The sequence below is a fragment of the Zootoca vivipara genome, chromosome 16 (assembly GCF_963506605.1).
Source record: "Zootoca vivipara chromosome 16, rZooViv1.1, whole genome shotgun sequence".
In the NCBI taxonomy this organism is placed as follows: domain Eukaryota; kingdom Metazoa; phylum Chordata; class Lepidosauria; order Squamata; family Lacertidae; genus Zootoca; species Zootoca vivipara.
Genome location: NC_083291.1, coordinates 11,033,687 through 11,052,274, shown reverse-complemented (window position 1 = coordinate 11,052,274; position 18,588 = coordinate 11,033,687).

Below are 18,588 nucleotides of genomic sequence, written 5' to 3'. Positions count from 1 at the left end.
TAGGGACAGAAATGGGGCAGGGCCCGACTGGAGATCTGTAGGGTGGCTTCAACCTAGAGTTTCCCTGATCTCATTGCCACCATTTTGTACTGCCCCCATTCTCATCCTGATGATCAAAACACTGCAGCTTGCCCCTTTATTTATTTTTATTTTTGGAGGGGGAGGTTAGGAGTACACATTATCTAGTGTTGCAGTGTTGAAATATATTTGTCTGTGAGTTCTTTAGATGTCATGTAAAATATAGAAAGTGACAGGGAGCAATCCCACTGCTCTGCCCAGTCCTGAGTTTCACTTGTTTGTTGAGTGCGTGAATGGGCTTGGTATAGCATGTGATGATAAAGGAGCTAAAAACATTTCTTGGCTCCTGTAACTATGATTGCTCTTAATATGACATTGCAGGAACTACTTTTGCATGGTTCTCTGTTGTTGGAGATATTTCAGCTTCTGTTACAGCCCGAGTTACTTTGGCTTAGCTGATATGGGTGGGGGATCCCAATTTAGCCAGATGGCACAGCATTGGATTTCAACCAAAAGGTCGTATTATTTTAGAGGAATGTTCATTTTAGTTACTTTTAAACCAAATGCACGTGCAAAATCAAATGATACTGGGCTATTTATCAAAAGTTCAAATTACACCTTTGTGATGAAGGTATGAGTAATGGCTCAGCTTGACTAACATCACTCATGGGCTACTCAGCAGCATATTCAAAGATGTTTGTTTGCAATCATTCAAAGCTAATTTGCTTCAAGACCCTAAAAAAAAAAGCTGTCATGACTCTGGTTCAAAATATCCCCACCTGCAGGATTTTAATTACACCCCCAAGCCACTCATTGGCCTGATTCTCATGTTACTTTTTGATGTGCTTACTTTTTCCTGGGACAATTTTAGTGTGTGTCAGTTTTGCATGGTGAGTATTTCAATTCAGCTATGCCCTCACTTGCTGGCATTTGGTGTTTGCCATGTTAAGATGAGTTGTGGATTTCAGTGGATTTTTTACTTTTATAGGAAAGAGCAGGTTTTCCAATCCTAAAACGAGATGTTCACCCTGTGGAAACCGATGCCAAAAAAGTGAAAAAGGAACTATTTCAATAAGTAACATGAGATCTGGGCAAAAGACTGGCTGCTTGAAAATCAGGTTGAACTTCAAAGCTCCTTACAACACAAAGGAGTAATGAATGAGCAGGCAGCATGATATGCTTGTAGCTAGTTGGCTATAGTTAGCATACCAAGGAGAAGACAATGCCACTAGGTTTTTCCTGGCCTGCACAAGGAGGAAATTTGAGACAAGGGGAAATAATTTAATCACATGACCACACACCCCCAATCTGTATAACGAAGTAATACAGCCCTAGTCAGTGTAGTGAGTTTTTAATATTTGTGTACTCACATTGATTTCTGTCAGGAGTTTCGTGAAGGCATATTGTAAATTGGACTGGATGAAACAAAAACCAGAAGAGGTCGATATTATAATTATGGTTGTGTATGTGTGTGTGCGTGCACGCACGCACACACGCAAGCAAGTGAGGTGTAATGTCAGTTCATGAAAACATACCGTATGGTGCTTAAGTGTATATTTCCAGAAGCAGGGAGAAGGAATTAAGAATGAAAGAATCTAAACTTTCAACATCATCACATGACTGAGACCAGTGTCACTTAGGGACATCACAGCAGAGTCCTTCATCTAAAACCATAGCAGCAAAGACTCTGCAATAGTTCCATTCAACCCAATGTGTGCCAAATTAAAATGCGGAGATACAGTATTTAAGAACATTGCAATCTGTTGGCCAACATGATGACAACTTTTGAATTAGGGTGGATTAAAATTTCATTCTATGGACGTAAACATTCGTGCCTGCATAATAACACATATATTGAGCATGGGCAAGTACATGTGAATTTATGGATGAGCATTAGTTAAAGAGCAAGTAGGATCAATATGGATGACACAATCTAAATCCACACAAATGGTCTCTCCAATCCACCCTTTCTGGCTTAGTGTTAGAGTCACTGAAGGGATGATTCTAGCTGGGCACAGCGCTGATGTCTGTAATACAAGTAAGGTAAAAAGTTAAGTCCAGTCAAAGGCGACTATAGGTTTGCAGCGCTAATCTCGCTTTCAGGCAAGTTTGTGGTTTGTCCACAGACAGCTTTCCGGGTCACGTTGTCAGCATGACTAAACCACTTCTGGTGCAACAGGACACTGTGAAGAATGCCAGAGCGCATGGGAAAGCTGTTTACCTTCCCGCCACAGCGGTACCTATTTATCTACTTGCATTGGTGTGCTTTCAAACTGCTAAGTTGGCAGGAGCTGGGACAGAGCAATGGGAGCTCACCCCGTCACAGGGATTTGAACCGCCAACCTTCTGATCCGTAAGCCCAAGAGGCTCGTTGGTTTAGAGCACAGTGCCACCCGCATCCTTTGTAATACAAGTAGACATATACAGCACTTATTAAAACATTGTATGGTATTAGGGAGGTTCCATCATACGTATAAGATAACTCAGTATTCACATATTTCAAGGGTAAGGAGTACGCCATGGGGCCAGTGATTTCGCCTTAGAAGCCAGTGATTTCGCTATAGCCATAAGCTCTCATGGAATTTTCCTTTGTCAGAGTGGCTCAGCCAATTTTAATTTTGCCTAACTGCATTTTGGCACAACTGCACATCCTTACTGCTTCTTATAGGACAAGCATTAATCTTCTAGCTGGATTGCAGGAATATGCCAATCGATCCATCTAAAAGTGAACATGCAGTCCTTCTAAAATTGCCTTCAAAAAGCAACGTACAGGCGCTTGTTCATCCACTCCCATTATGAGGCAGAGTGAGGCACTTACCTGAGGCAGCAGAATTTGCCTGTCTTGGAAGGACAACAATTCATTATTTAATTTGTGATTATTGTGGGGTTTTTTTGCTTCCAGGAAGCGGGAGAGGTACTTGTGGGATTTTCTGCCTCAGTTGCCAAAAGAACTTGGTTGGTATTGGGGAATTTTGCACCTTGACTTCTCCAGTGGGAACAGGGTGTCATTTGATCATCAGACTCAAGCAGCAAACTGTCTTGGTCCAGCCAGGCTCATTCATGAAACAGATATCTCTTTTGAATGCTAGCCATGCGGTTCTAAAGGGAAGTGAGATGTTCCTAATGCGCTGTTCTCGTACAGGCCAGGACTCCATGGCAGATTTGGCTTGCAATACTTCAGGGTCTTTTATATCAGATACGTAAACTTAAAACAGGATTGGAAAGAAACTGCAATCTTGCTAGGTTATGGGTTTTAAAAAATCAGCCACAGCTCTTTGCCTTTCTGTTGTTGTTAAGTCCTTTAGTCATGTCCGACTCTTCGTGACCCCATGGACCATAGCACGCCAGGCACTCCTGTCTTCCACTGCCTCCCGCAGTTTGGTCAAACTCATGTTCGTAGCTTCGAGAACACTGTCCAACCATCTCGTCCTCTGTTGTCCCCTTCTCCTTGTGCACTCCATCTTTCCCAACATCAGGGTCTTTTCCAGGGAGTCTTCTCTTCTCATGAGGTGGCCAAAGTATTGGAGCCTCAGCTTCAGGATCTGTCCTTCCAGTGAGCACTCAGGGCTGATTTCCTTAAGAATGGATAGGTTTGATCTTCTTGCAGTCCATGGGACTCTCAAGAGTCTCCTCCAGCGCCATAATTCAAAAGCATCAATTCTTTGGCGATCAGCCTTCTTTATGGTCCAGCTCTCACTTCCATACATCACTACTGGGAAAACCATAGCTTTGACTATATGGACCTTTGTCGGCAAGGTGATGCCTTTCTACAAGGTAGCTATTTTGGTTATAAAAGCCTTATATCTATGGATTGTTCTTTAGCCATAGGGAAGCAATTTTAGGCAAATGCAAATTATATATATATATATATATATATATATATATATATATATATATATAGACAAATGTGGTGTTTATAATAAAAATGCTTAAAAGAGAGGGATATATATCCCTCTCTTTTAAGCATTTTTATTATAAATACCACATTTGTCAAGTGCTATATTTAAACTTGCATGTGAGGATTAGCATTTCCAAGAACAAGTGTGGTCTGGGGTTTTTGGATGCAATCCTAGGCACCCTTAATTGGGAGCAAGTCCCATTGAATCACATAAGCCTCTCTCCTAGTGCTCGCACATAAGATCTGGTTGCATGCTTGTAACCCTTAGCACAATTCTTCGGAACTAAACTCCGTCGAAATGAGTGCAGCTTTCAGAACATGCCTGAGAATGTGATGGATTTGGGCACGTCATTCAGTCGCAGTTTTGGAAGCCATTGCCATGGAACAAACACTTCAACAGAAACAAAATTACATAAAGCACCAGCTGGAATGCCATAGTCCAGGGTAACCAACATGGTGCTCTCCATTAGCCTCAGCCAACATGGTCAATGGCCAGGGATGAGGGGAGTTACAATCTACAGGAACTGGAGGAACCCATGTTGGCTACCCCTGCCAAAGCTTCTAAGTTAGACCTACCAATGTTTTTAATAAAACAAGAAGGTAGCTTCCTAGATGCCACAGCAAGTTGGACTACTGTACAAGCAGTGTAAAAAAATATTATTGGCCAGTTGTTCCACCACTACATCCTGAAGTGTTTGGTCTATATGTTACTTGGGAATATATATTGACCTTTTGGCACCTACCATTTATCGAGGTACAGGTGCTGTTTGATATGATGGTTTTGGTCACATGTTGCTGTTATTAGAGAGTGGGTGCAGGGTCTTCCTTTCCACAATAATGGCAGGTTTGGCCCAAATGGAGAAAAGTACTGTAGCTGTCTTCACACTGCCTACATGCCCTCATGCTCTTCTGGACAGTAAGTAACTGTGGTATGAGCACAGTCTGCCATCTCAAAGACCAAAAGTCACGAACTGATCATAGAATCATAGAGTTGGAAGAGACCACAAGGGCCATCCAGTCCAATCCCCTGCCAAGCAGGAAACACCATCAAAACATTCCCCACAGATGGCTGTCAAGCCTCCGCTTAAAGACCTCCAAAGAAGGAGACTCCACCACACTCCTTGGTAGCAAATTCCACTGCCAAACAGCTCTTACTGTCAGGAAGTTCTTCCTAATGTTTAGGGGGAATCTTCTTTCTTGTAGTTTGAATCCATGGCTCCGTGTCCGCTTCTCTGGAGCAGCAGAAAACAACCTTTCTCCCTCCTCTATATGACATCCTTTAATATATTTGAACATGGCTATCATATCACCCCTTAACCTTCTCTTCTCCAGGCTAAACATACCCAGCTGCCTAAGCCATTCCTCATAAGGCATCGTTTCCAGGCCTTTGACCATCAGTACAGTGGTACTATTACTTCCCTTGATCTAGATGCTATACTCCTATTGAATTGCATTGGCTTTTTTAGCTGCTGCATCACACTGTTCACTCACTGTTGACTCAGATACAGGAAGTAATTTTATATTCTCCCTCTACACACCTAGAGTCCCTACACACCTAGAGAATGCCATGTTTGTAGTGTTTATGGTGTTGTGATTTGCTGGAAGCTGTCCAGAGTGACTGGGGCAATCTAGTCAGAGTGGTGGCATATAAACAATAGCTTCTTCTTCTTCTTCTTCTTCTTCTTCTTCTTCTTCTTCTTCTTCTTCTTCTTCTTCTTCTTCTTCTTCTTCTTCTTCTTCTTCTTCTTCTTCTTCTTCTTCTTCTTCTTCTTCTTCCCCAAAATCCACTCCATGCTCACAGCTCCATTCACACATTGGAACACCACAGAGCTATGGAGCTCAGCAGTAGAGGAAGGGCCATGGCTCAGTTGTATGTCATCTTCTGGCATCTCCAGGTAGAACCCAATATAACTACAACAAATATACAGTAGTACCTCGGGTTACGAACGCAATCCGTTCCAGGTCGCAGTTCGGGGTGCGTGCGCGCCGAAAACACTTCCGTGTATGCGGAGTTTGTAACCCAAACTGTTCGCAACCCGAGCGGTTCGTAAACCGAGGTACGACTGTACAGTGCAATTCCCTGAAACGAGAGGTAATCAGAGAGATATTCACATACGTTACCGTGACTGTCTTGTTTGCTACTGGGCATCTCCAGGTAGGGCTGGGGGCAGGCAGGAATCCCCGTCTGAAGCCCCCAAAAGCTGGTACTAGTCTAGGGTTGCTATATTTCTAGAAGTAAAATTCAGGACATTTTGCCGAAATTCTGGGCGCCTGGCAATCCTGCAGTAGACACTTCTGAGCTAGAGAAGCCACTTGCCTCCGGTGTCCCAAAGTAACAAACAGGTTCCCAAGGATTGTGAAACCTTTAGAGCAAGACAGCTCACAATTATTTGGAGCAGCGGATATAAAATATTGTGGGATTTATTTATTTTTTTATTTAAATTGCCCTTTACAATAGAATCCCTTTAAGGTTCAGAAATGTAAAATCACACTTATTTACACTGCACCTAAAGAAGAGGGCTTCAGAATGGTGTGCACTTAATACTCTCTCTCTCTCTCTCTCTCTCTCTCTCTCTCTCTCTCTCTGTGTGTGTGTGTGCATGCATGAAAGACATTATTAAGCCCCCCCCCCCCCCCGCTTAAATAATGTGAAGGGTCTGGCTCAGCCAGACAAAAACCAGGAAATTCACAGTTCTGCCTGGCACTTCATTCTCTTCTCGCCCCTTTGTGCTTTCCTTTCCTCTCAACAATGGGCATGATATGGGATGAAGCATTAGCCTTACCTTTGAATTTCCTGGCTTTTGTCATGTTTAAGCCAGACTGTTGGCGTTATTTAAATGCCGGGTTTCTCCTTGCCCTCCACCCCCTTATTCAATGTTATTTTTAACTGACCTATCTTGTTAACCTTGGGAGGGACATTGCTCTGGAGCTGAACACCATTCAAGTAATAATAGCTCGACAACTCACTCCCTGTGGACAGCTCTGCAGAGGCTGTCTGGATTTTTTTTTCTTCCCCTATTTTATTTTATTAAAAAAAAACACCCATCCCTATTCAGAGCAGAGTCACCGGCTAGTCCTTTTCTTTGCATCTGTGCGTGGAGTTTCTCTTCTAAGAAGCAGTTTTAGCAGAGGGAGTCCCAGACAATTGAAACACCCAGAGTCAAAAAGAAGGGTCTGCCTCCACACTAATTAAAACAAAGCTCGTTTGTATGAAACCTGGTCCCCTGCTTCCCTCCCTCCCTTCCCACACCCCCAAATGAAAGTGGGCAAACAAACATTAGGCTTTTCTCTCCACACCGGGCCCTATAAGCTGCAGGGAGCTATATTTTTTAAAAAATATATAATTAAAGCAAATGCCCCTTTTGTTTATTATGCTGTGCTTGCCAAAGTTGACTCCGGCAGAACCTGCCAAATGTGAACTTTAAATCTAGTATGACCAGCCCGTTTCCAAATGTTGTCATGCTCTCCTGAGTGGAGGTGGGGGGGGGGGGTTGAAGCAAGCTCTGAGTGCCCCACGTCCAAAGCATTAGCAACTCGCACAGCTATGATAACCTTTCCGCAGTTTCTATGTCAGCATTTCGATCAGGCTCGGACAATTTGAGACCAATTTTCGGAGGATGACCTGTAGTTTGACTGTGAAATGCGTTTAAAATAGAGAAAGGCAAAGGAGCCTGAAAATGTCCATTTTAGTAACAATATACCACTTAGCAGATGCGCATGCTTGCTACTAATTCAAACTGTTCTATCAAAGGGATGTGAAATGCACAAACTATGCCTGTGATATATACGTTCTTCTGTTAATAGCATATTGCGTTACAAAGGACAGGTGAGGTTCATTCCATTTATCCAGGCCTCTCTCTCTCTCTCTCTCCAGTCTGATTTACTGGTGTCCATGCTGACTTCTAATTACCTCTTCTTCTTCTTCTTCTTCTTCTTCTTCTTCTTCTTCTTCTTCTTCTTCTTCTTCTTCTTCTTCTTCTTCTTTTATTTTGTTTTTTTCGTTTTTGTTTCATCTGATTCCTTAATGTAGATTTATTATTTCAGCCCCATTTCTGGTGATCAAGAGGAAGCATAACTCAGTGCAAAAGGGAGCAGAGGCGAAGCCAGGGGCAAAGCATAAAATGAAATTAGAAACTTTAAGGCTGGAATGAAAGGCGCCCCCCCCACATCCCCATTAGGGTTGAAATCATGCTTGCAAAAACTTTGCTTAAACGTGAGTTGGACTCCCACCAGAACTTTGAATTTCAGACTCCTTTGAACTTCTGAGGGGGGCTGAATTTGAATCCCAGGGTCCAAACTTGCCTGGAGTTTCTTTTCATATACGTAACTGGTTTTATTTTCCCCCTCTCCCAGCTGAATTTGATTGTCAAAGACCTCAGGAGTTATCCATCTTTTACGGCATCGCCAGTCCAGGATCCTTCTCTTCCCACAGGGCAATAAATGTTCAGAGAAGCATTGCATTCTTCTCTTTACCTTCCAGAGATGCTTCTGCAAACAACATCCACCTGTGTCTGCACCTTTTCACTCTTCAAAATCAAAATGCAAGATCGCTAGTGTCAAACAGTCGTTTCCTCCTGTACCTGAGGCTTTGTGAAGAGTGGAGGCATTTCAGAAGTCACAGGATAGGGAAGCGCACCTAATAATTTGCTTTTACTTTTCTGTTTTGTTTTCATCCTTTGTTTTTTAATAGGTAGAGGTGGAGAAGAAATTCAATTGAGATCACATTTAAATACAAACCTAGTTTAGACTTCCCAAAACAATATACGAACCAAAACGTAGCCGTCCTTCAAAATTCCCACCAGTCTGAATGCTGCTGTGGATTTCTGCAGCCATCAGATTCATATATTGGGGAGAATTTGCGTTAAAATGCAAATATTAGTAAACAAAACAAAAACCGATGTGTTACATTAGGCATTAAGTAGCAGAAATGTGTTCTTCTTGTTGGTATCCGTCTGTCTCTAATGACAATAGAGTGTCCGTCTGGGGGTGAAGTCAAACTGCTGGAGAATCACGGCGCCTGCTGTGGCTGCAGAGAGCAGTAACTTGTAGCTGCTACCAGCCCTGTTGCTTTTGCTGAATTTGCAGCACCGAAGGAACCTCTCTGGGGTGCAAGCCTGGACGGTATGTATGGAGGTCCTGGGTTCCCCCACCCCTCAACCTCCACCTCAGCCTCGTTGATGTGATCCAAAAGAAACCAGAACAATACATTTGGCACTAGCATGGCTGCAGGAGTTGTCAGAAGGAGGCATACAAGTCACCACCCAAGCTTATATTATTGTTGTTGAAAAATTCACAAACAGTTGGCGAAATGTGGTGAAAAAATGAGAAACTGAGATATACTGAAACTGAAATATTTGTCATCCGTCTCTATTCATTGGGTTGTTTGAGACGTTATTGGGTGAACTTTTCTAACATGGAAGGGGGTCTTTGGAAAGAAGTTGGAATAAATGGACTGTTCTCCAAATACTGAACCCGGAGGGATCTTAGTATAATCCTCCTATGAGCCGTAATGGGACATGTGCTTCTTAACTTGTTCATTCATTACCTAGAATTAGGGCTGAGCAGTAAGCTGGCCAAGTTTGCTGATGATACTTAATTGTTCTACGTGGTTAAAACCAAAAGCGGGGATTGCAAGGAGCTCTAAAAGGATGTCTCCACCTTGGTTGAATGGGCGATAAAATGGTACATGCAATTCAGTGAATGCAAGTGTAAAGTGACGCACACTGTTGGCAAAAAAAATCCTAATTTAGCACATGTACTCACATGGTCTGTTGGTGAATGCTCAAGAGAAAGTTATAGCAGGTAGTTCAATGAAGATGTCAACCGAGTGTGCAGCAGCTAAGAACAAAAAAGGTGAATTCCATGTTAGGGGGCATTAGTTAAAGGGAAAAGTATAGAGCCCCACAAATGTTTTTGGAAATAACTTGAAGAAAAATCATTTCAAGAAGATATCGGTTATTTCCACCCCAGGCCATGTCTGATTGGATCATAAGCATGTTAGGCTACCCGCCAAAATATAGGTAAAGTGTTCTGTTTATTTATGAGTTAATCTAACTTCTGAAATAAGGTACCGAGCAGCTGTGAACACGCAATCCTAATTTCTCTCCAGTCAGAAAAGCAGCCCCATTCTTTCTCACTTCAACATGACCTAGCAACAGCAATGGCGGACCAATGGCAGAAACAAGACATAGGGGGAGAGAGAGAGAGAGAGAGAGAGAGAGAGAGAATGCAGCCTGGGGAAATGTAGTTTTTGCAAATCCCTTGGACAAACTACATTTCCCATGTAGCAGATGGGAAGCCGGAGAATTGTAGTAATGAGGGACTCTGGGGCCTGGTTCAAATAGGATGGATGACTTTGGCAATTTGTGTTTCTTTCGGTTACTCGTTTTCCCACACTTGAAGATAGTTTGCCACATTTTCAGATCACTTCATGAATTTGCAAAAGAAGTCCCCATGTAAATTCACCCGCATTTTCATGCAGATTTCTTCCCGTACACATGTTTGCATGCAATTTTGCTCCGAACATCTATTCTTGCAAAGAAATTACCCCTAATACATTTAGTATGCTATATTTATTTATAAAAAAATTTATAGACCACCCCTCGTGTAAAATATCAACACCAGTCACCAAGACATGAATTTTTATGCACACTTTCACAGCAGTGTATGCATTTTCGTGCACAGTACTTGATGATAGAATTGCATCGCAAAATTCAGAAAGCTGCAAATTTCGCGGTGCGGCTGTGTTTCAGTTCTTGTATTGCTTGGGAAAGAGTGAAAGTTCACCTTCAAACATGAATTGAATAAAATTTCTTCTCTGTCCTTTAATTCAGGTGTGTGGGGTTGTGTGTGTTAGAGGGGAATTCTCCAAGTTAAAATCCAAGCCGGGGAAGAATTTGGGACCTGTGATGCTCATCTCATAGTTATATTGACTATTGCCAGCAGCTTGGCGCCCAAGCTTGGAATTAAAAGATCAGAAATATCTCTACTTTGAAGGCTCTCTCTCTCCACTTCCCTTCTCATGGTCCATCTACCCAAAGTCACTTCCAAGATTGATGACCTGGTTCTGCCTTAATTACTCCAGCAGGATACCAGTAAATTTGCTGGGGAGCTCTGGTCATTTCTTACCCACAAGTACCTCAATACTGTCACAACAATTCTGGGCCATTTCTGCCGGTACAACTTTGATTTCTTTGGTGTAGGGGAGAACTGCTCTTGCTGTTTTAGCGATTGATTTTATTTAAAATTGATGCCTGCGCAAGTCCATTTAGGAAATTTGTTTCCTTTCAGTGAATTCTCTGAATTATTCCTTTTATGCTAAGCTCACGGTGTACTCTCACTCATGCTGAATAAGCAAGTCTGGGTAGACGGCAGCAGTTTTTCTGTCACTTGGTGATTGATACTTCCAGGCGATGCGGACTTTTCATTGACCTCTGCTAACTTTAGGTACTGGATTTGAATTCTAAGTCACGTCCTGCACCAGCAAGCATTTCAGAGCCTTGAATTATGTAACTGCGGTTGCTGCCGCCTGCATTTAAGGTACCCTCGTGTAGATGGGCTGGGATGTACAAATCCATGCACACTATACACGCACAGAGTGAAGACATTTAATTGATTTGCTGTTCTTTGCCAGTGGCAGGATGTGGTCATGTGTGCACTGCAGGAACCGGATGTGCCCTGAATGCTTGTCAGGCTCCTTTAAGGCCATTGCGTGGGCTCAGGAAAGAGATATTCCTACACTGAGATTTCTGCCATGTAGGGATGGGGTTGGAGAACCCTTTTCATCCCTAGGATGGCATTCCTTCAGGGGCAGCTTTCCAGGGGCTGCATGCCACTGATGGCTGGAGTAGCGCTGGGCAGTATCTGGTTTTCAACATCATGATACTGCACCAGCTAAACATCGTGATATATCGATACATCACAATATCTGAAATAAGGATGGAGCTATGTAGAGGCATTGGCTGGCTTCCCAGTTTTCTCCGCATTGTGATATTTTGCTGGCAGCTGCTCTTGTGATGTGCTGCGCCCCCCCCCCCTTGCAGGAGACAGGGGAGAGCTGAGCCAGCAGAGTTAATAGAGGTTGCAGGAATCAAGAGAAGCATTGGCTGGCTTCACGGTTTTTCCCACATGGTGATTTTTTTGCATAGGACCCCCCCCATCATGATTCACGATACATTGCTGTGAGCAGCTGTGAGGTGTTGAGGCCACTCCCTGCAAGGCCCTTTCCACCTGGCCAAAGGGGCAGGGCCCACACTCATTAGTCCTACAAAAGAGGCTCCTCATGAGGCCGGAGGAACTTCGCCCGGCTATTGTTTTATTCATTTATTGATTTAATATGCTGTACACCGCTTTGAAGGGGTACGGGTGGTGCTGTGGGTTAAACCACAGAGCTTAGGGCTTGCCGATCAGAAGGTCGGCGGTTTGAATCCCCGCGCCGGGGTGAGCTCCCGTTGCTCGGTCCCTGCTCCTGCCAACCTAGCAGTTCGAAAGCACGTCAAAGTGCAAGTAGATAAATAGGTAGGAAGGTAAACGGCGTTTCCGTGCGCTGCTCTGATTCGCCAGAAGCGGCTTCGTCATGCTGGCCACATGACCCAGAAGCTGTACACTGGCTCCCTCGGCCAGAAAAGCGAGATGAGCGCCGCAACCCCAGAGTTGTCCGCAACTGGACCTAATGGTCAGAGGTCCCTTTACCTTTACACCACTTTGAGGTTTTTTTTAATTAAAAATATAAAGCGGTATAGAAATTGAAAAATAAATAAATAAATTGCCAGGTCAAAAAATTATGAAACCTATATCGCAATAGGGACTTTAAACCAGTTTGGGATGATATATTGATATATCATCCAGCCGTAGGTCGAAGCCAGAGGCACAAGTGGGCAGTGCAATGGGTGGGACTCTTACTGTTGTAAAGTGTCAGGAATTGGAGTCAAGAGGGCGAGGCGGATGAGGAGTGGTAGAGATCACACACACCCTTCTCCTGGTGTGGCAGGAGAAGAAGAACGCAGCCTTGATTTACAGCAGGGGTTCGAGGGGCCTGAGGAAGGACACAGCTCAGAGAGAGAGAGACGAACAAAATAGTTGGGAAGTGTTAGAAGAAGGGGAGGGGAATTGCGACAGAGTAGCCAGCTGTCACGTTGTCACTGGAGAGTACTTCTGATCCCCCTTCTCCCAGAACTCGGCATTCATTAAGGGCGCAGGAACAACAGAATCAGAGACGTTTGGCCACAAGCAGCCACCGTAAAGGGAGATGCTGTTGCCTACGGGCGGCACAGCACGCCCCCAGAATGCACGCCAGCCCCGCCCCCGCCTGCTCTCCAACCCCAGTGCAGGAGCATGAAGCTCCGCCACTGTGCAGGAGGTTGGACTGAATGACCCTTGGGGGCCCCCTTCCAACTCTTAAGATTCTATGACTCTAAGACTTCACAGAACAGCTTTGCTTTATTTTACAGTGAAGAAAACCACACTGGAATTTTACAGAATGCAGAAGCAAATTAGCTAAAAGAAAATAACTTTAATGAAATTATAGTCATACCTCGGTTTAAGTACGCTTCGGTTTGAGTACTTTCAGTTTAAGTACTCTGCAGACCCGTCTGGAACGGATTAATCCACTTTCCATTACTTTCAATAGGAAAGTTCGCTTCAGGTTAAGTACGGACTTCCGGAACCAATTGTGTACTTAAACCGAGCTACCGCTGTATTGTTATTTTGTTCTGTAAACATATTACGTGACCAGCAGGAAGTGATGCAACACTAAACTGAGTTATCAGCCTCCCAGGGAATTCTCCCAGTGTGAGAAGTGGCCGGTGACAATATCCAGCACTGTGTCCTATGCAGCTTACAGTACAGTTAGGCAAACTTACTTGGTGTGATATCCTCTATAAAACAGTGTCTGCTAGTGGAGTGAAACAAGCTGTGATTTCAGTGCCTCTTGCCCCTCTCCTGAATATGCCTGTCAGCTGCACACACACACACACACACACACACACACACACACACACACCAACATTTAATGAAAACAAGAAAGGAGTTTTGGGGTACCCTCCTATTCCATCAGAGGTGTGAGTGTCAAAGCATCTTGCAACACATTGGCAGGTTTAAAGTAGAAAGCACAGTTTTAATGGACCTGAAGATACGCTGATCACAGACGGTATCTCTTCTGCTCCAGCCAGAATTACTGAGATCCCAGTTCCCATTGCAGCCCTTTAGATTGCAGCCTGTACATTTTGATGTAACCCTACCAGGGTAGCCGAAGATATCTAAAGCTTGAGGATTTATTAGATGTGAATGTACATTTTGTGTGTGTGTGTGTGATGTGTGTGTTTTGTTTTTACTGGTCTGGTGCCAGTAAATAAGCCACCAACCCCCTGGCTGAGTGTCATTTGATAGGAAAAGGCTGGGATCACAAGGAAGCCTTCTGTCTTTTCACAAAAAAAGAGGAAAAAAAGAACAGGAGGGAAAAAAGTGCTGAGGTAAGCAGTGTCAACCCCAGCTGCATCAACATGATGGTGGGAAGACAAATGAGAGCTTTCACTGCTGGATATGGGGGATAGAGAGCCCACAGCTCTGAAAACCCTCTTCATATTCCTGAAACAGCTGTCATAACTGAAACTGCCAGGGACTGCTTTTTAAATGACTCCCTTTGATAAGAATTCTCTCACCAGCCCTTTCTTTCAGCTTATAAACACACTTGCAGCAACACGTAGCTCATCGGAGAGGTAGCTGGAGACTTGAATCGCACTTGGCTCCTCTCTTTCTGCTCTCATCCTGAGCCACAATTATCACTGCCTACTAAAACGGCAGCTCCCGGCTTCATTTCCCAGGGCAGTAATCTTTGGGGCATAAGGTCTAAAATCACATGTCCTAGAAACTAAGCTTTCTTGGGAATCCATCATCCTTATCCTTAAGGCCTATCTTTTGTAGGAGCTGGTTAGCCTTTCTGACTACCTCGCACAGGGCCGACGCGCTAATAAAGGCAAACTAGGCCACTGCCTAGAGCACCGAAATTGAGGGGCGCTGCGCTGGCCAGCCTGCCCACCACCCGCCACTGCCTGCAGGGCCATCCCTAGGCTCGGGCTGGGGGGCGCCAGGGCACCTGGAGAACAGGGGCACTGTGGGGAGGAGGACGTGGGAGGCGATCCTCCTCTGAGGTCGCCGCCACTGTGCGCGCCTTCTGGAGGCTGGCCTGGGCAGCAGACACTGTCTCCGTGCTGCTGCCGGCGTCGCTTCTTTCCTGCTCTTGGCCGCTTCCGGCTGCTTCCTCCCGCTCAGCCCAGAGGCGCCCGCAGCTTCTGATTGGCTGCAGGAGCACCTCTGGGCCGAGCGGGAAGCGGCCAGAAGCGGCCGAGAGCAAGAAGGAAGCGGCGCCGGCAGTGGCACGGAGACAGCGTCTGCTGCCCAGGCCAGCAACATGGGCTCTGTGCCCCTTTTCATCCTTCCTGCCATTCACACTGGGGGAGGGACGCACCAGAAGGTGACCTCGCCTAGGGCGCCAAAAACCCTAGCACCGGCCCTGATCTCACATGTGCCAGCGCTGAGCTGTGACCTTGAAACTTTTAAGGCGACACTCTCCTGCTTACATGAAAACTGTGCTCTCCTGCGGTACATCTAAAATGCCCCCCCCTTTGTGGGAACTGTAAAAGGTAAAGGATCCCTGGATGGTTAAGTCCAGTCAAAGGCGACTATGGGATTGGACTCCTGGATGGTTAAATCCAGTCAAAGGTGACTATGGGATTGTGGCACTCATCTCATTTTCAGGCCGAGGGAGCCGGTGTTTGTCCACAGACAGCTTTCCAGCTCATGTGACCCGCAGGACTAAACCGCTTCTGGTGCAACCAGAGTGCACATAAATGCTGTTTACCTTCCTGCTGCAGCAGTACCTATTTATGTACTTGCACTGGTGTGCTTTCGAACTGCTAGGTTGGCAGGAGCTGGGACAGAGCAAGGGGAGTTCACCCCATCGCACAGATTCACACTGCTGACCTTCCAATCGGCAAGTCCAAGAGGCTCAGTGGTTTAGATCACAGTGCTACCTGCGTCCCCTGCTTTTCACTGGCTGTCTGATAACATACTGTCACAGTTCAGTTGGCTTTCGAACTGCTAGGTTGGCAGGAGCTGGGACAGAGCAACGGGAGTTCACTCTGTCGTGTGGATTCGAACCACCCACCTTCCGATTGGCAAGCCCAAGAGGCTCAGTGTCTTAGACCCTTACGCCACCCATGTCCCCCCTCTGGGAACTGTAGTTTACCCATCACATGTAGTCTGCTATTTCTATCACCCTTAACTAACTACCATTCCCAGGGTTCTTTGCGGGAAGATATGCCCTTTAAATGTATGTTGTATATACCTCCTAAGATCCCGATAGCATCGATTTCTCTCCGGCATCAACCCTACCCTGTGCAGCCTGTCATTAAATGTGTTAAATGAGCTACCATGGCTTTTAAAATTATTATTAAAGGCAGTGACTCATTGAACAGACGACAATGGAATCGTCAAAACGGATAAATGAAAGAAAAAGCAATGGAACTTTTTGCAGAATTAGGTTGGCCTGTCCCAGTGTTCCTTCCTAGGAAGGCATGTGGTGGTTTGCTCAGAAATGCGGTGGTGTTTTCGTTTTGTTCGGTGCCCGTGATCGTGACCCGCTAAGTGGCAAGGAGCGGTGGAGGCAAAGGAAGGTGATGTGCGTCTGGGCAAGCATAGGGAGGTGTTTTGCCAGCGAGACAAACTTGAGACGGGGGCAGCTTTCGTGCCACGGGGCCCGCCAGTTCCTTGTGCCTGTTGCCTGGGCAATGACTGGGGGATTATGAGGAATGTTTGGAGACGATGGCCTTCTTTGGGGCTCATGGATAGGAGCAGAAGGGGGTGGATGGCTTTTGTCTATCTGTTTCTTCTTTTTTTATATTCAACAGATTAGACAGGCGGGTTGCTGTGGCGACGACACGGAGGAGGTCTCCGGCACACCTGCACCACAAACAAGGAGTCCCGCCAACATGGGACTTACAGAGTCCTGGAGGCAATTTTTGAGCTGTGGGAAACACAGACAGGAAAGAAGTGGGAGGAGGAAGGAGAGGTACACAGACAAGAAAAGGGAAACCGGGGCACTGTCTGCTGAGGTCCACAACGTACTCCTTGTTTACAGCACTGCCTTTTGCACACAGACTTTGCACATCCTAAAGCTACTGCCCCAAACAAGTCACAGGTCAGAGCAGCGAATGAGCATCTGCTTGGGCCAATGCTTCCCACAATGTGGTGCTTTCATTTTATTCTTTTAAAGAAGGAAGGAAGGAAGGAAGGAAGAAGTACAATGACCGTGCAGACAGCAAACTGGACACTAGAAAACCAAAAGTGCAGGAGGACTAAAAATGAAAGTGGTTTCCTTTGGAGGGGGCTGCATGTGCGTGTGTGCGTGCACAAATGGCTGTTTCTGAACTTAACTCACATCCTTAAGAAAGTTAATTACATTGTGGTGGGAAAAGGTGAGGTGGGGGATTATAACTCTTTTGAGCTAAAAGCAAAGAAAGCTTGGAGAGAGAGAGAGAGAGAGAGAGAGAGAGAGAGAGAGAGAGAGAGAGAGAGAGAGAGAGAGAGAGAGAGAACAGGAAAAACGTTAAAACCAGTAAGCACCTAAAGGCAAACATGCCACTCTGGAATGCTCTGGCTCCCCTCCAAATGTTGCTAATGAACCAACCAGCTCTGTACAGTGTCCTTGCCTCACCTCTCCTGGACAGCCCCCCCCCCTGCCTTCCAGGGCTCCCCCTCACCCATCACCTTCCTTCCCCCGCCCTCCCCCTGATGCCATTCATTGTGATCGTGTTTCACTGCAAGCTGAAATTACTTTAAAGGAAGCCCAGGTTGGGGGACAACAACTTGGAGGCAATCACAGACCATTCTATTACTGCCGGGAGCTTACACAACAATATCCTTTGCATAAGACAAGGGTTTGTCGCCTCTTCCCATTCAGTCATTTATGTGGCTCTGTAAAGTTCCCCACCCTTAGGAGTATTAGATGGGAGCACAAGCTCTGCATAGTCCAATGCGATGTTTCTGCTAAGATAGCTGTTGTCGCTCACATGGGTGCAAGGCAGCTGGTGGGTTGTTGTCACTTACGTAGCAGCAACTCAAGGGGACAATGTAAAACATGAATTCTGCAGAAGCAGCCACTATTTCTGCAATGACCATAGCTAGCAAACTGCATCAATAACACTGGTGCCCCCAGATAAGAGCAGGGGCTTTTTTCTTTTTTCTTTCCCAGCCAGAGCTCACTGGAGTTCAAGTCTGGCACCTCTCAGGTGGGTGCCATTGCCATTCTAAGAGAACAAGGGAGAAGTTCATGGTGGGCTCTGGCACCTCTGTTTTTCTAGAAAAATAGCATTGAAAAAGCCCATGGCGCATGGGCGTACCCAGCGAGGGGCGGGGGGCAGCTGCCCCCCGAAGCAACAACAACAACAACAACAACAACAACAACAACAACAACAACAACAACAATAATAATAATACCGTATTTTACGGACCATAACCTGCACTTTTTTTCTTCCGAAAACTGAAGGGGGAAAGTCACTGCGGGTTATGGAAATCGGGCTGTTTCCACCCCCTCTGCGGCTGCGGCCAGCGACAGGAATGTGGAGGGGGGGGAGGAGCAGCCTGAGCTAGGGGGGCGGGGCGGATGGGAGCTCCAT